Here is a 23,001-nt window from a genome sequence, read left to right as displayed (position 1 = left end):
CAAGATCAGTATAGACTAAATAACATTTTATAAAATGACTGTTAATCCTGATATGACAGACACTCACATGCAATATTTTCCTGTTGTCTAATTCACTGTAAACTTTCATCTGCACAGAAAAAAAATTATATAACTTCATGTTAAACTATCAGATTTTCCAAATTCTTAAGAATATGTTCAAGAAATAGAGAAAAATAAGACGGACAGTAAGTTTTGAGCATTAATGTCACTAATCATGCAGTTAACTTAAAGAAAACATGGCTTGTAAATGCTTCCAGCATAGCAGTCAAATCATATTTTTTAGTGGCTTACAGTAAGGACTGATGAGCAAGGTAAATAAAAATATATGAGTAGAAATGACATCTCAATTCTGTTAGAATGTAGATTATAACAGAAATAAATACTGTCTGAGACATTCAATACTGCTTCAGCATACTTTGCTTTTTGCAAATATAACTCACATTCTGTGCACACTACACTTGGAGGCTTTCCTTCAGGTTCTGTGATCTGCAGTTAGTAAGTTTATTTCCTGAATATACATATGTCACTATCTAACTTTCTATAATTTCCTTTTAATTAAAACCATAATAAATGTAATCAGTGTAGAAAGTAGAATTAAAAGATGATCCTATAATTCCCATTCTTCAGAATTAAGGCCCTGATTATGTTATATTACATAACAGAGGGATTGTGAAGCTGTAATTAAGGTTTTTAATCAGTTGGTGTTGAGTTAATCAAAAGAGAGATTATCAAGGTGGGTTCAGCTTAATCCTAGGAGCTATTTAAAAATAAATTGTGTGACTCTTCCTAGAAGAAAGAGAGATTAAAAATGGGAGAGATTTGGTATGTGGGAGGTTCATATTGCTATGATAGAGCAGTCAAAGTTCAAAGACCTAAAAGCACACTGAGAAGCGAAGACAGCCTTTGGTCAGACACAGGAAAGAAACAGGCTCAAGACTTATAGCCACAAGTAATGAATTACCTCATTGTTGTGTGATTTCTGTGTATAGGATTTCACCAACTATTTGATGCTGGCTTTGAAATTTTGTACCCCATGTTTTTGTCTCCCATATACTGGCATTATAGTTGTATACAGCTGTGACTGGCCAAAGTAACATATTGTATTCTACAGATTTTCAGTAAAAACCTGAATAATGAACCTGGAAGTAGAATTATTTTTAAGCCTCAAGGTGATCCTGAGACCAATTGGCATGATGATACTGTGAGCAGAAAATTCAGTCAATTAAGAACCACAAATTCCAAGTTAGAGAGACTAGAAAGTATCATTTTAAGTTGCTAAAATTAAAAGAAAGTTTGGCAAGTAGATGATTACATGAGGTATTTATGATGAGTTGATAATAACCTCTCCTACTTTGTATAGGACAAGTGGAAACAGCCTTTGCAGGACAGTTTAGAGGATTATGATTGCATGCAGGTAATCAAGACAAATAAGAAGTGGATAAGCAAGGGGGTGTAGCCAAAGAATAGCCCTGGGAAGACAACTATAACAAAGCCAGCAAGAGCTTTGTTTTGTGAAATTATTTTCAGGCATGATAGTAAATATAGGTATAATATTTTAGTCTTTCCTTTGAGAAACACCTGGTAGGTCCTTCTTACAGTATAGATTTATACAGCACATCTTTAGATATCTTGATTGTCTTGGTAACTGAAAAATGTAATAATCACATTTGATTACAATAATAGATATATATTTACTTAGAGTGTAACTAATCAAGGTTCAGAGAACAGGAGACTATGTTGTGATAGCCTTACGTTTGATATCTATATTATACACAAAGTCCAGGTATCCTGGTAGAGGAAGGGTGAGAAAGATTGTTAAGAGCCAGAGGCAAGTGGATGACTACAGTGGGGCTGTCTCCTAGCATTGGGCAGTTGCACAAATAAACTCATAGCAGTTGAGATAGCATACCAAAGAGCTGTACTAGAAAAGCCAGACAAAATCCCAGCATGAAGGGGAGTTGGGAAAAGAGTTCCATCCCTAGCTGAGAAACTATTTGTACTTGATAGCTGCTGGGGAATGGAGAGTCAGTTTTAATTAAGGTTTGGCCCAAGGTACACATAGCACACTCAGTGGAATCCCCACAGCCATGATAAATAAGCAAATTAATTGGATTACATGGGCCCAAAACTACAAAAGAGAAACAAAAAAAGAATGAGGATACAATGTTAAATGGTCCTGGAATGGACACTGGATCAGGAAGGGATTGAATAGGATCAAAACACAATAATAGGATCAAAACATAGTAAGAAGAATTCTCAAAGAATTACTTAAGAAGTTTAGACTGTACCATTAAATTTAACATCATCTCCATGCATATTTATAACCTTGCAAGTCTGTGATCTCTTGTTTATTAGTGTTGACAGCTGTGAAGCTTACCTTTTTTTTTAATTTCTATACTTTAAATAATGGGAGATGGTCAAGTTTTCTGTAATGTGATAATCGCCTCATTTTCCCTAGGTGTTTCTGCACACATTATTCCTTGTTAATCATCAAATATTTCCAGAATTTTTACCTGTACTGAATTATATTCATTAACTTCTTCATATATTAGGCTAGAAATACTAGGACACAAGTCCATTCTGTTTGAATTGTCTATTCAATTAAACCCTTTATTTAAATTTAAAATTGAATTTAGTTGGTATTTTAACTTATTAATTTTGTAACCAATATTCATCATTACTACATTAGATTTCTTACCATTTAGCACTGTTTGTTGCTTATTGGGTTGATGCTTCCCAGTGACTCATTACACACTTGAAGTTTAAACTCTCTTTAACTTGTAAGACAAGGACTTTTAAAAGAAAAGTCAGTTAATGGAGTAACATTCAGCATAGTCACTAAGAAAGGGGATTGGAGTATGTCAGAGAGGGTGAAGGGTGACTTTTCAAGACACAAACTCAAGTCTCTATGCTGACGGTAGTTATACTTGTATGTCATTCATTGCATTTGCTTTAAGTATTGTTCACCAGTTTTAGTCAGTTTTGCATGGCAGTGACAAAGTACCGTAGATATATAAATTTAAAAAAAAAAAAAACCTTAATTTCAGCTGATGACTTCACAGAAGTCAGATCCTGGTTTTGCTAGTTCCATAACTGTGGGCCAGAGTCAAGAAAGGTTGTTACAAGGTATCAGAATGTGGGAAGAGTCTGGTCAGCTCATGTCAGTGAGGTCACAGGGCTAGGGACAGGATGTTATTTTTAGAGGCATTCTCCTTGTGGCATACTTCCTTTAGGTAAATGATACCTTCAGTATCATATTCAGCTATGAACTCATCGAATACATTTTTTAATCACTCGATGGTATTAGAATCCCTAGTGCTGTCACTAATTAGGGAACAATCCTTCAAATTAAAGTCTTTCTTGAATTTAATGAAAACAAAGACACAACATACTCAAACCTATGGGACACAATGAAAGCAGTGCTAAGAGGAATGTTCATAGCATTAAGTGCCCAAATAAAGAAAATGGAGAAAGCACATATTAGAGACTTAAAAGCACACCTGAAAGCTCTAGAAAAAAAGAAGCAGATTCACCCAGGAGGAACAGAAGACTGGAAATAATCAAACTGAGGGCTGAAATCAACAAAACAGAAACACAGAAAACAATCCAAAGAGTCAATGAAACAAAAATCTGGTTCCTGGAGAAAATCAACAAGATTGACAAACCCCTAGCCAAACTAATCAAATGGCAGAGAGAGAACACGCAAATTAACAAGATCAGAAATGAAAAGAGGGACATAACCACAGACACAGAGGAAACTCAGAGAATCAATAGATCTTACTACAAAAGCCTGTATGCCACAAAATTAGAAAATGTGAAACAAATGGACGCTTTTTTTGATAAGTACAATATACCAAAATTAAATCAAGACCCGGTGAACAGTTTAAATAAACCTGTAAGTCACGAGGAATTAGAAGCTGTCATCAGAAACCTCCCTACCAAAAAAAGCCCTGAACCAAATAGTTTCAATGCAGAATTCTACCAGAACTTTCAAGAGGAGCTAATACCTTTACTCCTTAATGTGTTTCACAAAATAGAAACAGAAGAGTCATTGCCAAACTCCTTTTATGAAGCTACAGTCACCTTGATACCGAAACCGTACAAAGACTTAACCAAGAAAGAGAATTACAGAGGAACTTCACTCATGAACATTGATGCAAAAATTCTCAATAAAATACTGGCATACCGAATCCAAGAACACATCCAAAAAATCATACATTCTGATCAAGTAGGCTTCATCCCAGAGAGGCAGGGCTGGTTCAACATATAAAAATCTATCAATGTAATCCATCATATAAATAAACTGAAGGAAAAAACCATATGATTATTTCATTAGATGCTGAAAAAGCATTTGACAAAATTCAACACCCTGAATAACTCTAACCAAGGAAGTGAAAGATCTATTTGACAAGAACTTTAAGTCTTTGAAGAAAGAAATTGAAGAGGATACCAGAAAATGGAAGAATCTCCCTTGCTCTTGGATTGGGAGGATCAACATGGTAAAAATGGCAATTCTACCAAAAGCAATCTATAGATTCAATGCAATCCCCATCAAAATCACAACAAAATTCTTCACAGACTTTGAAAGAACAGTAATCAACTTTATATGGAAAAACAAAAAACCCAGGATAGCCAAAACAATCCTATACAATAAAAGTACTTCCAGAGACATTACTATCCCTGACTTCAAACTATTACAGAGCTACAGTAATGAAAACAGCTTGGTATTGGCACAAAAACAGGGATGTTGACCAATGGAATCAAATCAAAGACCCAGATATTAATCCACAAATCTATGAACAGCTGATTTTCGACAAGGGAGCTAAAAATATACAATGGAAGAAAGAAAGCATCTTTAACAAATGGTGCTGGCATAACTGGATGTCAACCTGTAGATGAATGAAAGTAGATCCATTTCTATCACCATCCACAAAACTCAAGTCCAAATGGATTAAAGACCTCAATATTAATCTGAACACACTGAATCTGATAGAAGAGAAAGTGGGTAGTCTACAACACATGTACACAGGAGACCACTTCCTACATAGAACCCCAGTAGCACAGACAATAAGAGCAACAATGAATAAATGGGACCTCCTGAAACTGAGAAGCTTCTGTAAAGCAAAGGACACTGTCATTAAGACAAAAAGGCAGCCTACTGATTGGGAGAAGATCTTCACCAACCCCACATCAGACAAAGGTCTGATCTCCATAATATATAAAGAACTCAAGAAACTAGACTTTAAAATGCTAATTAACCCAATTAAAAAATGGGGCACTGAACTGAACAGAGAATTCTCAACAGAAGAAGTTCAAATGGCCAAAAGACACTTAAGGTCATGCTCAACCTCCTTAGCGATTAGGGAAATGCAAATCAAAACAACTCTAAGATACCATCTTACACCTGTCAGAATGGCTAAAATCAAAAACACCAATGATAGCCTATGCTGGAGAGGATGTGGAGTAAGGGGAACACTCTTCCATTTTTGGTGGGAATGCAAACTTGTGCAACCACTTTGGAAATCAGTGTGACGGTTTCTCAGGAAACGGGGAGTCAACCTACCACAGGACCCAGCAATTCTACTCTTGGGAATGTACCCAAGAGATGCTCAATCATACTACAAAAGTATTTGTTCAACTATGTTTATAGCAGCACTATTTGTAATAGCCAGAACCTGGAAACAACCTAGGTTCCCCTCAATAGAAGATGGATAAAGAAGGTATGGCATATATAGAGTGCTACTCAGCGGTAAAAAACAATGAAATCTTGAATTTTGCATGCAAATGGATGGAAATAGATAACACCATCCTGAGTGAGGTAACCCAGACCCAAAAAGAGGAATATGGTATGTACTCACTCATAAGTGGATTCTAGCCATAAATAAAGGACATAGAGCTTAGAATTCGTGATCATAGAGAAGCTAAATAGGAAGATGAACCCAAAGAAAAACATTGTTATCTTCCTTGATATTGGAAATTGACAAAATTGCCAGGCAGGGGTTGGGAGCATGGGGGTGGGAGTGAGGTAGGGATAAGGGGAGATGTGGGGAGAGAAAGGAGAAAGAGAGAATGGGGAGAGCTTGAGGGAATGGGATGGTTAGGATGGAGGAGGGGGAATATGGGAACAGGGAAGTATATATCTTAATTACGGGAGCCATTTTAAGGTTGGCAAGAGACTTGAATTTAGAGGGGTTCACAAGTGTCCAAGGATATGTCCCCAGCTTGTTCCTTGGGCAGCAGAGGAAAGGGTGCCTGAACTGGCCTTGTCCTATAGCCACACTGATGATTATCTTGCATATTACCATAGAACCTTCATCTGGTGATGGATGGAGATAGAGACAAAGACCCACACTGGAGCACTGGATTGAGCTCCCAAGGTCCTAATGAGGAGCAGAAGGAGGGAGAACATGAGCAAAAAAGTCAGGACTGCGAGGGGTGCACCCACCCACTGAGATGGTAGGACAGATCTAATGGGAGATCACCAAGGCCAGTTGGAATGGGACTGATGGAGCATGTGATCAAACTGGACTCTTTGAATGTGCCTGATGGTGGAGGTTGACTGAGAAGCCAAGGACAATGGCGCTGGTCTTTGATTCTACGGCATGGACGGGCTGTGTGAGAGCCTTGTCAGTTTGGATGCTAACGTTCCTGGACCTGGGGGGAGTTGGGAGGTCCTTGGACTTCCCATAGTGTAGGGAACCCTGACTGCTCTTTGGCCTGGAGAGGGAGGGAGTAGGGGTGTGGGTGGAGGGGAGGGAGGGAATTGGGAGGAGGGGAAGAAATGGGAAAATTTAATTTTAAAATGAGAAAAAAAGAGTTAATGAGAAGCCTGAGCTAACAGGCCAATCAATTTATGATTAATATAGACCTTTGTGTGTTTGTTTGGGACTGAACAGAAGTGAGACCTGGTGGCACAGAAACCTCGGTCAACATATGTCGCCAATATGTAAAGCTAAATCCACTTAAAACTTGAGAGAGTTTGAGAAGTAATTCTAGACAGAAAAGAATAGAGTTGAGCATGACTTACTGATGGCAGCACTTTCTCAAGTGGTCTCTGTTTGCTAGAGACAAGCACTCTCATTTAAGAGAGGCTTCCTGACTCAGCTTTATCTGCAAAACCTTGCAGTACTTTTAAGAGGCCTTGCCACCAAACACTTAAATGGTGTTTATGAATTGCTAACAGCACGCTTCTTGGTGGTGTCAGGGAGCTTGAAATACCTTAGAATTGTGGCAATAAACATGGCTCCAGCTGGTACCTCTGCCATGAGGCTAGACTCTCAGAGAGTTAAGGAATGGGCTAGATCCTAGCTATATCACTTAGCAAATTAAATACTCATGTGGTCAGAAAAAGAGACATACAGTAAAGACAGTTTCAGAAGAACAAGCCTCTAAACAGTTTACACTGTGTTTAAAAATATATGTAGGCTTGGGAGAGAAAAGAAGAAGGATAAAGTCCTTAAAATAAAAAAAGAAAGAAAGAGAATAGTTGTGTATGGTGGCACACACATTTAATCCCAACACAGATGACAGAGGCAGGCATATCTCTGTGACTTCAAGGTGTGGTGACACACACCTTTAATCCCAGCATGTGGGAGGCAGAGGCAGGTGGATTTCTATGAGTTTGAGGCCAGCCTGGATTCCAAGAGCTAGTTTCAGGACATGCCCCAAAGCATCAGAAATACGCTGTCTCAAAAAGCCAAAAAAAAAAAAAGGAAGAAAGAAAGAAAAAAGAAAGTAAAACAGAAAGAAAGGAAGGAAGAAAATGGGCTTGGAATGGAAGTTTTCTTCAAAGAGGTGATGTGACTGCTAACTCAAGGTTAAAAAGAATCCAGCCAGATGGAGTGGAGGAAGAGCATTCCAAACCCAGAGAACAGCATATCTTAAAGCTGAGGGTAAATTCGGCCAGTGTGAGAAAATGAAAGACCAGGATGAATGAGGGGTTGGGATAAGCAAGAGTTCAATGTGTTCAGAGTAGAAGCAGGAATCATGGTCTCTAAGTACAGCAACACAGATACAGATCCACAGAGATATCTGTTCATGGCTGCACTGTGAACAATATCAAGACATGGACTCCACCTACATGTCCATCCAGATTAGTGTGTTTTCAGAATAAGTGTTATATATACACAATTGAGTTTTATTCAGCCATAAGAATTCCAACACTTGGGAGACAGAGGCAAGCAGATCTCTGTGAGTTCAAGATGTGGTGACACATGCCTTTAATCCAAGCACTTGGGAAGCAGAAGCAGGCTGATCTCTGTGAGTTCAAGGATAACCTGGTCTACAGAGTAAATTTCAGGACAGCCAAAAATACACAGAAAAACCCTGTCTCAAAAAGCCAAAAATTAATAATAAAAATAAAAGAAATAGAGTTTAAAATAAAGTCATGTAAAGAGGGAAAATGCACAGAGAGTCTGGATACTGTATGTTGTTACATTGTCTTTGACCTATTTAATGGCTGAGGAAGGAACGATGACTGCTAAAAGACATTTGATACTAAATGCTGCTGGATTAATCGAACATATGTATTTTGAAAATGCTTTGACTTCAAAATTTAAATCAAAAGGTATGTTACTTTAGAGAAGAGTCTTTGCTTTTGTTTCCACAAGAAATGAGAGCTATGGATTTATTCTGGGCTAAGAAAAATCAGGTTTAATTAAGGAAGACCCCACAAAGAATCTCTGATAGGAGTGGATGGCCCAGATAGTCCAATGTTTCAGAGGACCTCTATTGAAATTTCCTCTGAGTTCTACTTCCAGAAGAGTTTCAAGACTGATAGCTGAGACGATCAAGCATCACAGAATATTCCGTTCATGACTTGACCATAATTCAAAATTTTCTTAGGTTCCCCATAAGATTATCAGTATCCCAATCAGCAGGATGTAGCCTGGAGTACTATGCCCACATTCCCCCCAAAAATGGATTATGAATGTTTGCTTTTGTTAAGAATGTTGTTTACAAGTTGTTATGGATAATGGTCAGGAGAAAAGCTAACCAAAGGAGATTTGATTTAGAGTTCTTGTTTTAAAAAAATGGGAAGTGCTGTAGGACAGTGGTCTGTACCCTGTCTATTGTATTTTAATAAAACACAGATTGGCCAGTAGCCAGGCACGAAGTATAGGCAGGGAGAAGAGAACAGGAGAATTCTGGGAAGAGGAAAGATTCAGTCTGCAGCCATCATCCAGACACAGAGGAAACAAGATGTGACTGCCTTGCCAAAAAACATACCAAGCCACATGGCTAACACAGACAAGAATTATGAGCTAATATAAGCTAATATAAGAGTTAATAAGAAGCCTGAGCTAATAGGCCAATCAGTTTATGATTAATATGACTTCTGTGTGTTTATTTGGGACTAAACAGATATGGTACCTAGTAGGACAGAAACCTCGGTCAACATTTCTCTGTCTTTTTCTGCATGTATGTGTGTGTGTGTGTGCCTGTACATGCATTTGTGTATGTTTGTATATGTGTAAGTGTGTGTGTGTGTGTGTGTGTGTGTGTGTGTGTCTGTGTGTGCTAAATCTTAGAGAGTCAATATTAGGCAAAATTGAATTTCTCCTTTAGTGCTACTTACAAGCTTTTTGGCACAGGGTTAAAGTATTGTAAAAATTTTGGACTTACTCAGCCATGTTTATGTGGTCAGCTAGGTAATGAAATGCCATTACCACAAGACACAGAAATCATCATGCAGACTAATGGGGCATTAAGTCACACCTAGGGTATTCTATTAGACTCTCTTTTCATATGTAAATACAATCTCCTCTATACTTTTTAGATTGTGATAATTATATTGAGTGAGCTAAATATTAGCTCAAATTTGGAAATCTCAGTGTTTTGATTTGGGGATTTAAGATATGAAGTTAATTTAATTTAGGAATTTTGGTGAATCCTAGGGATATTTACACTGCTGTAAATCAATTACTCTATTCAAATAGTTAATTGATGAATGGAAATAAGATATAATAAATAATTATCATTAATTTCCCTCTCCATCAAAACTATGTTGACAATTAAAACCATTTAAGAATGTTCTAGAAGGGGGCTGGAGAGATGGCTCAGTGGTTAAGAGCATTGCCTGCTCTTCCAAAGGTCCTGAGTTCAATTCCCAGCAACCACATGGTGGGCTCACAACCATCTGTAATGAGGTCTGGTGCCCTCTTCTGGCCTTCAGGCATACACACAGAAAGAGTATCATATACATAATAAATAAATAAATAAATAAATAAATAAATAAATAAATAAATAAATAAATATTTTTTAAAAGAATGTTCTAGAAGGCTGGGTGGTGGTGGCACACGCCTTTAATACAGCACTTGGGAGGCAGAGGCAGGCGAATCTCTGAGTTTGGGGCCAGCCTGATCTATAAGATCTAGTTTCCAGGAGAGGCTACAAAGCTACAGATAAACCCTGTCTCGAAAAAAACAAAACAAACAACAAAAGAATGTTCTAGAAATAATAGCTCCTTGACAAGGAATCTTATGAATACATAATACTTTTGGTATGGATAATTTTTAAATGAGTTTTTTCATGTATTTGTGTTAATTATTTACTTATTGTATGTGTTTGTGTGTGTGTGTGTGTGTGTGTGTGTGTGTGTGTGTGTATGTATTACTTTTTTGTGCCATAGCCAAATGAGAAGGACAGAGGATATCTTGGTTAAGTTTGCTCTGTCTTTCAATCATATTAACCTCAGAGATTGAACTGAGGATGTGAGTCTTTACTTGAGGTATCTTTCCAGCTCATGGAAGATGTTTAAAAATATACAGTTAGTTCCCATAAGTGGAATGGTACAAATTTTTATTGTCAGTTACACTAACAGAATGGCTGAGAATCAGTGTATTTGAGTAAACTATTATTAACCAACAAAATCTTAGTCTCTAAACAAATCTAATAGATATTATGTTGCTATTTTCTCAATTTTCATTGTTCATGAAATAGTCTTAGAACAAACGTTATGGAAAAAACACTGTAGAAAAAAGAAATAATTTGATACATTAATTTGGGGCAATGTTCAGTATTGAACCTGAGACCATGTAAATGCTAGATAACTGCTCAAATACTGAGCTACATTCTGCTCTATCAATTTGTTTCCAAGAACACAAACTAGTATAGAGAATTGCCAGGCCCTTACAATAAGAAATTGCACATATGCTGGGGGTGTAGTCTGTGACAGAATGCCTGAATAACTGGGAAAGTCCTTGGGATCATTCTGAACTGGAAGACAAGTGAGCATACAGGTAAGATATTGAAGTCAGACTGCATTCTGAGTGTGCCTTCTTTCTTCTCAAATATGGGGAGACACCAAAATAATGTTATATGTGCACCTGTTCACCAACCTCAAAACAGTAATTTACATATGCACATTGTTCACCACTGTAAAAAATTTAGGCTGGCTCCTTATTGTGAATCACCTGGGATTTTAATTTTATTTCTAATCTACTGAAGGCATAATTTTGAGAGCATCTACTATTGTTAAGTCAGAGTATAACAGAAAAATATTTTGTGCCTTGTTAGGCTTTTCAAAAACTTCTTGAAATTAGCTAAATGCTTTGACATAACGACTCATTCTTCTCATCTGCTAAACCTCAATTTCCTTCCAGCATTATAGTTCTGAACCTACACGTACAGTGAAGTTATTCATTGTCTTCCTGAATCCAAGCAATAGTGTTATTGTTACAATGGTAATTCTGTAGTTGTGAAATATTTGCCGTCTTTTTTTTAATTTTCAAAATGTTATTCATTTTATATACCAACCACAGTTCCCCTTTCCCTCCTCGCACTATCTCTACCACCCCCATATCCACTCTTCAGAAAGGATAGGGCCTCCCATGGGTAGTTGACAAAGCCTGGTACATTAAGCTGAGGCAGGACAAATTCATTCTCCCCTGCATCAGGACTGAGCAAGGCTCCAAAATGACAACCCATGCATCAGGGATAGATCCTAGTCCCACTGCCAGTGGCCCCTCAAAAAGACCAAGACACCACAAACTGTCCTCCATATACAGAAAGCCTAGTTAGGTCACATGTAGGCTCCCCGGCTGTCGATCTAGAGTCCATGAGCTCCCATAAGCTGAGGACAGCAGTATCTGTGAATTTTCCCATCATGTTCTTGACCCCTTTCATATGATCCCTCCTTCCTCTCTTCTACTGAGGGAAGTAGATGCAGTGATACATAGCCAGGCACCAGGTTGAGCTCCAGAAGTCCAGTTCACTTCTCATCATCTCTCTACCAACTCCCAATCCTCATTTTACCCAGGAGATCTCTTCTATTTCCCATTCCTAGGGTGATCCTTGAGTCTCTATTTGAGTCCTCCTTCTTTCCTAACTTCTATGGAGATGTGGACTGGACTGTAGTCTGCTTAACCCTTGCTTTATATCTAGTATTCTCTTATGAATGAGTACATCCAATGTTTGTCTTTCTGGGTCCGGGTTCCCCTCACTTAGGATGATTTTTTTCTAGTTCATCCATTTGTCTGCAATTTTTATGATGTCATTATTTTTTACACCAGAATAATATACCATTGTGTAATTTATCACATTTCCTTTAACCATTCTTCAGTTGAGGGACATTTTAGATTGTTTCCAGATTCTGGCTATTATAAATAATGCTGCTACAAAGCTCGTTGAGCTAGTAATCCTTGTGGTATGATTGAGCAACCTTTGGTATAAGTCCAAGAGTGGTAATGATGGTTCTTGAGGTAGATTGATTCCAAATTTTCTAAGAAATCACTATCCTGAATTCCAAAATGACCATAGAAGTTTGAACTCTCACCATAAAAGTTTGCTCATGCACCATACAAGTTTGCACTCCACATCCTCTCGCACATAATCTGTCATCACTGTGATTGATCTTAGCCATTCTGACAGGGGTTATATGGTATCTAATAGTCATTTTTATTTTCATTTCATGATGACTAAGAATTTTGAGCAATTCTTTAAGTGTCTTTGGGCCATTTGAAAGTCTTCGGTTTGGGATCCTTGAGAAGATAATAAGAAGGTGAACTCCCAAAAAAAGATATAGTAATCCTCCTGGATATTGGAAGTTAGACACGATCACCAGGCAAAATTGGGAACTTGAGGGTTGGGCGAGACTGGACCAAGGGAAGATGGGGAGAGAAAAGTGTGAAGGGAGAACGGGGGAAGCTCGGAGAGGAATGGGGTGCTTGGGATATAGGAAGGGTGGATATGGGAGCAGGGAAGCATATATCTTAATTTAAGGAGCTACCTGAGGGTTGTCAAGAGACTTGACCCTAGAGGGGTTCCCAGGTTTCCAGGGAGACGCCCCCAGTTAGTTCCTTGGGCAGCTGAGGAGAGGGAGCCTGAAAAGTGCCAGCTCCTATAGCCATACTGATGAATTTCTTGCATATCACCATAGAACCTCCACCTGACCGAAAGATGAAGAAAATGACAGAGCCCCACATTGGAGCACCGGACTGAGCTCCAAGGTCCTGATGAGGAGCAGAAGGGAGAGAGAACATGAGAAAGAAAGTCAGGGACCGTGAGGGAACCTCCAGCTGGCGACAGATGGAGAAGGTGACTGAGCCCCACATTGGCGCACTGGACTGAGCTCCCAAGGTCCTGATGAGAGCAGAAGGAGCGAGAACATGAGGGAGAAAGTCAGGAACGAGAGGGGTGCGTTCCTCATGGATGAGGACTGGGTGGACAGAACTAATGGGAGATAACCAACTCCAGTTGGAATGGGACTGATGGATCATGCGACCAAACCCGTCTCTCTGAATGTGGTCAACAGCGGGGGCTGACTGAGAAGCAAAGGACAATGGCTCTGGGCTCTGATTGTTCTTCATGGACGGGCTCTGTGGGAGCCTTCTCAGCTTGGTTGATCACCCTTCCTGGACCTGGGGGGAGTTGGGAGGACCTTGGTCTTAGCATAGAGTGGGGAACCCTGATGCTCCTTGCCTGAGAGGGAGGGAGGGGAGGTATGGGTGGAGGGGAGGGAGGGGAAGGGGGGAGAAGGAGGGGAGGGAAGGGGGAGGCGGAGGGGAAGGAGGGGGGAGGAGGAGGGAAGGAGATGGAAATAAAAAAAATTAGAATTACAAAAAAAAGAAATTGATTAAATGAATTATCATAACATAAAAAAATAGAAATCTCTATTTAGATCTGTATCGGATTTTTAAAATTGGATTATTTTGTATTTTGATGCCTAGTTTCTTGTGTTTTAATACATTTTGGAGGTAGGCATTTTGTCAGATGTGGATTTGTTGAAGATCTTTTTTTCATTCTGTAGTCTGACATTTTGACTTATTTACCATGTCCTTTTCCTTACAGAAGCTTTTCAGTTTCAGAAAGTCCAACTTATTGATTGTTGCTCTCAATGTCTGTGCTACTGGTATTATATTTAGGAAGTGATCTTCTGTGCCCATGCATTCAAGGCTATTTTCTACTTTTTCTTCTATCAGGCTCAGTGTAACTAGGTTTATGCTGAAGTCTTTGATCGACTTAGACTTGAGTTTTGTGCATGGCAATAACTATGCATCTGTTTGGATTCTTCTACATGCTGACATCCAGTTATGTCAGCACCATTTTTTGAAGTTGTTTCTTTTTTCCATTGTAAAGTTTTGACTTCTTTGTCAAAAATCATATATTATAGTTGTGTGGAATAATGTTAGAATCTTTAATTTGGTCCCCATGTCTGTTTTTATGCCACTACCAAGCTGTTTTTTGTTAATATAGTTCTATAGTAAAGCTTAAGTCAGGTATGGTGATGCCTCCAGAAGTTCTTTTATGTTCAGGATTGTTTTGTCCTTGATTTTTTTTCATATGGAAGTGACTATTATTCCTTTGAGGTCTCTGAAGAATTGTATTGGTATTGAGATGGGGATTGCAATGAATCCATATATTGCTTTTGCTAAGATTGACATTTTTATAATTCTGATACTACCTTATCAATAGCATGGGATATCTTTTTGTTTTCTAATATCTTCTTAAATTTCTTTCTTCAAGATTTAAAGTTCTTAGCAGGTGGTGGTGGCCATGCCTTTATCCTTACTTGAGAGGCAGAGGTAGGTGTAACTCTGTGAGTTTGAAGCCTGCCTGGTTTACAAGAACTAGTTCTGGATAGTTTGGTACTGTTACCAGAGATGCCTTTTCTTGAAAACCAAAAAAAAAAAAAAAAAAAAAAAGAAGATTTTGCGACACAGGACTTTCACTTGTTTAGTTAGTTACCCTGAGATAGTTTTATATTATTTGTGGCTATTATAAATGGTGATGTTTCTCTGATTCTTTCCTCATTTGTATATATTTTGTGTGTATGTATGTATATACATATATATGTATATATGTATATACTTAATTTATATCATGGGATTACTTATGTATACTCTCAATCATTTGCAGATAACTGAAGTTTTACTTCTTTCCTTTCCAATTTGTATCCCCTTTTGTTTGTCTGATTGCTCTAGCTCGAACTCTGACTACCATATTGCACAGATATGTGGAGAATGGGCCAGCCTTGTCTTGTTCCTGATTTTAGATGAATTGCTTTGAGTTTCTCTCCATTTAATTTGTTGTTGGCTGTCAGCTTGCTATAAATTGCCTTTAATATGTTTAGGTATGTTCCTTGTATCCCTAATCTCTCAAGATTTTTATCATGAAGGGGTGTTGGATATTGTCAAATGTTTTTCAGCATCTAACAAGATGATCATGTGTTTTTTTTTTCTTTTCTTTCAGTTTGTTTATATGATGCCTTAAAGTGACAAATTTTATATGTTGAAACATCCCTTTATCTCTGACATGAACCTACTTGACCATAATAGATGATTTTTTGCTTTGTGTATATGTGTTCTTCGATTCATTAGCTAGTATTTTATTGATTATATTTCACATTCAATGTTTATGGCAGAAATTAGTTTGCATCTCTTTATTTCATTTTTGTGTATTTGTGCATTAGTGTATTTGTAGCCTCATAGACAGAGTTTGACAATGTTTCTTTTTGTTTTTACTGTTTGAAACAATTTAATGAGGATTGATATTATCTCTTCATTAAAATTTTGGTAAAATTTTGCACTGAAAACCATCAGTTCTGGCCTTATTGGTTGAGAGGCTTTTTGATGACTGTTTCTGTTCTTAGAGGTTATAGATATATTTAAATTATTTATCTGATCTTTGATTGAATTTGGTAGGTGGTACCTATTCAGAAAATTGTCCATTTCTTTTAAAATTTCCAATTTTGTGAGTTACAGATTGTGAAGTTATGACCTAATAATTCTCTGGATTTTCTCAGGTGTCTGCTCTTATGTCCACTTTCTATTTTTAATTTGTTAATTTGAATATTCTCTCTCTGCCTTTTTGTTAGTTGGATAAGGGTTGTCTATCTGGTTTATTTTCTCACAGAACCAATACTTTTGTTCATTGAGTCTTTAATTTGTTCTCGTTGTTTCACCTTTATTGATTTCAGCCCTTGTTTGAGTATTTCCTGGAATCTATGCCCCTGGAAGTGAGTTTGCTTCTTTTTGTTCTAGTGCTTTCAGATGTGATGTTAAGTTGGTGGTATGAGATTTCTCCTCACTTCTCTCTGAACTTCTTCTTAGCACTGCTTTCAACGTGTCCCATAACTTGGGTATATTGTACATAAACTTTCACTGAAAATTTCATTCTAGAAAGTCTTTAATTTCTTTCTTTATACTTCCTCGATCCAGTGGTGATTCAATTGAGCATTATTCACTTTCAATGAGATTGTAGGTCTTCGTAATTTGTGTTGTTGTTGAAACCTAACATTAAGCCAGATGATCCAATAAGACACTGGAGATATTCCTTTTTTTGTACTGTTGAGATTTGCTTTGTGAATGAGTATGTAGTTATTAAGAGAAGAATTCACAGGTGCTGAGAAGAAGGTATATTTTTTTGTTTGGTGGAATGTTCTATAGATGTCTGTTAAGCCCACTTGAGTTATAACATCTGTTAATCCCTTATTTCTCTGTAAGTTTCTGTCTGGCAGACCTGCCCGTGGTGAGAGTGGGGTGTTGAAAGTTCTCCCAGTCTTAGAATGTGGGGTTTGATATGTGGTTGCCCTTGTATTGGGGGCATAAAATATTCAGAAATGAGACTTCATCTTGATGGTTTTCCAGTGATGAATTTTTAAATATTCTTCTCCATCCCTTTTGATTAACTTTAGTTTGAAGTCTATTTTATTAGCTGTTAGGATAGCTACACAAGTTTGCTTCTTAAGTTCACTGATTGAAAAATCTTTTCCCAACCTTTTACTCTGAAGTATATCTGTCTTTGAAGTTGAGGTGTGTTTCTTGTATACAGCAGAAGGTCAGCTCCTGGCCGGGCGGGTGGTGGCGCACGACTTTAATCCCAGCACTCGGGAGTCAGAGGCAGGGCAGATCTCTGAGTTCGAGGCCAGCCTGGTCTACAAGAGCTAGCTCCAGGACAGGCTCTAGAAACTACAGGGAAACCCCTGTCTCGAAACAAAAAAAAAAAAAAAAAAAGGTCAGCTCTGTATATCTATTTGTTATCTCTGTCTTTCTATATGGCAAATTGAGTCCTTTTATATTAAGGGATACAAAAGACTGGTGATGTTAATTTCTGTTCATTTTTGGTGGCAGTGTTGTGTTTGTTTCCCTTCTTTGGGGTTTTCTGTTGTGGGATAATCCATTACCTGTGTTTTTCGTTGGTTTGTGTAGCTATTCCCTTGAGTTGAAGTTTTCCTTCTAGTACTTTTTGTAGGGCTTGGATTTATAGATAAAAAATTATTTAATATGGTTTGTAACATAGAAATCGTGCTTTATCTGCCTATGACGATTAAAAAGTTTTGCTGGTATAGTAGTATGGTCTGGATCCAAGGTCTCTAAGGTGTCTACCATAATATTTTTCCAGGACCTTCTGCTTTCAGAGTCTCCATTGAGAAGTTGGGTGTTATGCTAGGATCTGCCTTTATATATTACTTGGTCATTCTTCTTTGCAGCTCTTAATATTCCTTCTTTATTCTATATGTCTAGAGCTTTTATTATTATGTAGTGAGGGAATTTTGGTCTAATCTATTTGGTATTCTATAAGCTTCTTGTATCTTCATAGACATTTCCTTCTTTAGATTGGAAGGTTTTCTTCTATAATTTAAATATAATGTTGTGTCTTTGAGCTATTATGCTTAGTTTTGGTCTTTTCATGATGTCCAAGATTTCCTAAACATTTTGTGTTATGATTTTGTTGGTAATAATGTTTTCTTTGATGGGTATATCTATTTCCTCTACCATATCTTCAATCCCAGAGGTTATCTCTTCCATCTCTTGCATTCTATTGGTTATGCTTGCATCTGTAGTTCCTGTTTGTTTACTCAGATATTTATTTCCAGAATTCCTTGGTTTGTATATTTTTATTGCTTCAATTTCAATTTTCAATTTAGGACTGTTTCCTTCACCTGTTTGACTTTTTTTCCTTATCTTTCTTATGGAATGTATGGATTTCTTCCAACTTGGTGTTGTCTTTCCTTGAATTATATATTGAATTTTCGTTTCCTTTTGAGGGTCTCTATCATCTTTACAAAGTTATTTTAAGGTCATTTTCTTCTGCTTCTTCGTGTGGGATGTTCAGGTCTTGCTGTTGTAGAACCACTAGGTTCTCTTTGTAACATATTGCACTTTATGTTGTCGAATGTATTCTTGCACTTGCATCTACCATCTCTCCCTCCAACTGGTGTAGGCAGTATCTGTTGACATTTGCAGTCTTTTTTATGGTTTATTTTTTTATATTTAAAAATTTTCATCTTTTTACCCTCTTCCTCCCCACCTCCCTCCCCTCCTCTCCACCCAAATCCCCCTATCCCCCCCCTCCCTCTCCAGGCCAAGGAAGCCATTGGGGTTGCCTACTCTATGTTTAGACCAAGGTCCTCCGAACTTCCCCCAAGTCCAGGAAGGTGACCAACCAAGCTGAGAAGGCTCCCACAGAGCCCGTACATGCAGAAGAATCAAAGCCCAGCGCCTCTTTGTCCTGGCTTCTCAGGTCAGGTCTCCACCATCAGCCACATTCAGAGAGTCCGGTTTGGTTGCATGTTCATCAGTCCCATTCCAACTGGAGTTGGTGATCTCCCGTTAGTTCTGTCCCACCGTCTCCATGGGTGAATGCACCCCTCATGGTCCTGACTTTCTTTCTCTTGTTCTCCCTCCTTCTGCTCCTCATCAGGACCTTGGGAGCTCAGTCCGGTGCTCCAATGTGGGGCTCACTCATTTTCTTCATCTCTCGCCAGGTGTAGGTTCTATGGTGATATGCAAGAAATTCATCAGTATGGCTATAGGAACTGGCCTTTTCAGGCTCCCTCACCTCAGCTGCACAAGAAAATAGCTGGGGGCATCTGCCTGGAAACCCGGGAACCCCTCTAGAGTAAAGTCTCTTGACAACCCTCAGATGGCTCCCTAAATTAAGGTATATGCTTCTCTGCTCCCATATCCACCCTTCTTGTATCCCAAGCATCCCATTCCTCCGAGCTTCCCCAATGTCCCCTTTACGCTTTTCTCTCCCCATCTTCCCTTGGCTCCATCTCGCCCCACCCTCAAGTTCCCAATTTTTTGCCTGGCGACTGTGTCTACTTCCCAATTTCCAGGAGGATTACTATATGTTTTCTCTGGTTCACCTTCTTATTATCTCTCAAGGATCCCGAATTATAGGCTCGATGTCCTTTAATTATGGCTAGAAACCGATTATGAGTGAGTACATCCCATGTTCATCTTTTTGGGTCTGGGTTACTCACTCAGAATAGTGTTTTCTATTTCATCCATTTGCATGCAAAATTCAAGATGTCATTTTTTTTCCCGCTGAGTAGTATTCTAGCATGTATATATTCCACAGTTTCTTCATCCATTCTTCCACTGAAGGGCATCTAGGTTGTTTCCAGGATCTGGCTATTACAAATAATGCTGCTATGAACATAGTTGAGCAAATGCTTTTGTAGTATGACTGGGCATCTCTTGGGTAGATTCCCAAGAGTGGAATTGCTGGGTCCTGGGGTAGGTTGATCCCGAATTTCCTGAGAAACAGACTCACTGCTTTCCAAAGGTGGTTGCACAAGTTTGCATTCCCACCAGCAATGGATGAGTGTACCCCTCTTAAATCCAGAACCTCTCCAGCAAAGGCTATCATTGGTGTTTTGGATTTTAGCCAATCTGACAGGTGTAAGATGGTATCTCAAAGTTGTTTTGATTTGCATTTTCCTGATAGCTAAGGAGGTTGAGCATGACCTTAAGTGTCTTTTGGCCATTTGAATTCTTCTGTTGAGAATTCTCTGTTCAGTTCAGCACCCCATTTTTTAATTGGGTAATTAGCATTTTAAAGTCTAGTCTCTTGAGTTCCTTATATATTTTAGAGATCAGACCTTTGTCAGTTGCAGGGTTGGTGAAGATCTTTTCCCAGTCAGTAGGCTGCCTTTGTGTCTTAGTGACAGTGTCCTTTGCTTTACAGAAGCGCTCAGCTTCAGGAGGTCCCATTTATTCAATGTTGCCCTTAATGTCTGTGCAGCTGGGGTTATGTGTAGGAAATGTTCTCCTGTGCCCATTTGTTGTAGAGTACTTCCCACTTTCTCCTCTATCAAACTCACTGTGTTCAGATTAATATTGAGGTCTTTAATCCATTTGGACTTGAGTTTTGTGCATGATGATAGATATGGATCTACTTTCATTCTTCTACAGGTTGACATCCCAGTTATGCCAGCACCATTTGTTGAAGTTGCCCCCTTTCTTCCATTGTGTACTTTGGGCTCCTTTATCAAAATCTGTGTTCATAGGTTTGTGGTTTAAGATCCGGGTCTTCTATACGATTCCATTGGTCGACTTCTCTGTTTTAATGCCAATACCAAACTGTTTTCAATACTGTAGCTCTGTAATAGAGTTTGAAGTCAGGGATGGTAATGCCTCCAGAAGCACCTTTATTGAATAAAATTGTTTTTGGCTATCCTGCGTTTTTTGTTTTTCATATAAAGTTTGATTATTGTCCTCCTCAATATCTGTGAAGAATTTTGATGGGACCTTGATGGGATTGCATTGAATCTATAGATTGCTTTGGTAGAATTGCCATTTTATTATTTTGATCCCTCCCAATCCACAGAGCAAGGGAGATCCTTCAATTTTCTGGTATCCTCTTCAATTTCTTTCTTCAAAGTATTAAAGTTCTTGTCAAATAAATCCTTCACTTCCTTGGTTAGAGTTACTCCCAGATATCTTATGCTATTTGTGGCTATTGTGAAAGGTGATACTTCTCTGATTCCCTCTCTGCTTCCTTATCCTTTGTGTATAGGAGGGGCGACTGATTTTTTGGAGTTGATCTTGTAGCCTGATACATTATTGAAGGAGTTTATCAGCGTAGGAGTTCTTTGGTGGAGTTGGTTGTGGGGTCGCTTATGTACACTATCATATCATCTGCAAATAACGAAAGTTTTAACTTCCTTCCTTGTCCAATTGAATCCCCTTGATTCCTTATGTTGGCTTATTGCTGTGCTAGAACTTCAAGCACTATATTGAAGAGATAGGAGAGAGTGGACAGCTTGTCCGTTTCCTGAATTTGGTGGGATGGCCTTGAGTTTCTTCTCCGTTTAATTTGATGTTAGCTGTCAGGCTTGCTGTAAATACCTTTATTATATTTAGGAATGAACCCTGTATCCCTAATCTCGCCAAGACCTTTATCATAAAGGGGTGCAGAATTTTGTCAATGCTTTTTCTAGCATGCTTAATGAGATGACCATATGGTTTTTTTTTTCCTTCATTTTATTTATATGATGGATTACATTGATAGATTTTTCATATGTTGAACCAGTCCCTGACATTTCTGGCATGAAGCCTACTTGATCGTACTGGATAATTTTTCTAATGTGTTCTTTGATTCGGTTTGCCAGTATTTTATGAGAATTTTTGTCGTCAATGTTCATGAGTGAGATTGGCCTGTATTCTCTTTCTTGGTTGAGTTCTTTGTGTGGTTTAGGTATCAGGGTAAACTGTTAGCTTCATAGAAGGAATTGGCAGTTACTCTTGTAGTTTCTATATTATGAAATACCTAAGCGTATAGGTATTAGGTGTTCTTGGAATGTTCTGGTAGAATTCCTCATTGAAACCATCTGGTCCTGGGCTCTTTTGTAGGGAGGTTTCTTATAAAAGTTTCTAATTCTTCGCGACTAACAGGACTATTTAGAGGCTTTACCTGGTCCTGGTTTAACTTTGGATATGGGTATTTATCTAAAAAACTGTCCATTTTCTTTTACATTTTCAATTTGTGGCATACAGGCTTTTGTAGTAAGATCTAATGATTCTCTGAATTTCCTCTGTGTCTGTGGTTATGTCCCCCTTTTCATTTCTATCTTATTAATTTGCGTGTTCTCCCTCTGCCGTTTGATTAGTTTGGCTAAGGGTTTTGTCAATCTTGTTGATTTTCTCCAAGAACCAGCTTCTTGTTTCATTGATTCTTTGGATTGTTTTCTGTGTTTCCTATTTTGTTGATTTCTGCCCTCAGTTTGATTATTTCCAGTCTTCTACTTCTCCTAGGTGATTCTGCTTCTTTTTTTTTCCAGAGCTTTCAGGTGTGCTGTTAAGGCACCAAGGAGTGCTTTCTCCGTTTCTTTAAGTGGGCACTTAGTGCTATGAACTTTCCTCTTAGCAACTGCTTTCATTGTGTCCCATAGGTTTGAGTAGTTGTGTCTTTGTTGTTTTCATTAAATTCAAGAAAGACTTTAATTTCTTTCTTTATTCTTCTTGACCCAGGTGTGGTTCAGTAGTTGACTGTTCAGTTTCCATGAGTTTGTGGGCTTCGTCTGAGGGTAGCATTGTTGTGTGAATTTCTAATTTTAATCAATGGTGATCTGATAAGACACAGGTGGTTACTAATATTTTTTTTGTAATGTGGAAGTTTGCTTTGTTAACAAGTATATGGTCAATTTTCAAAAAGTTTCCATGAGCTGCAGAGAAGAATGTATTTCTTTCCTATTTGGGTGGAATGTTCTATAGATGTCTGTTAAGTCCATTTGGTTCATTACTCCATTAA

The sequence above is a fragment of the Arvicola amphibius genome, chromosome 1 (assembly GCF_903992535.2).
Source record: "Arvicola amphibius chromosome 1, mArvAmp1.2, whole genome shotgun sequence".
Classification (NCBI taxonomy): Eukaryota; Metazoa; Chordata; class Mammalia; order Rodentia; family Cricetidae; genus Arvicola; species Arvicola amphibius.
The sequence above is the reverse complement of the archived record's forward strand: the minus strand, read 5'-3'. Positions refer to the sequence as shown.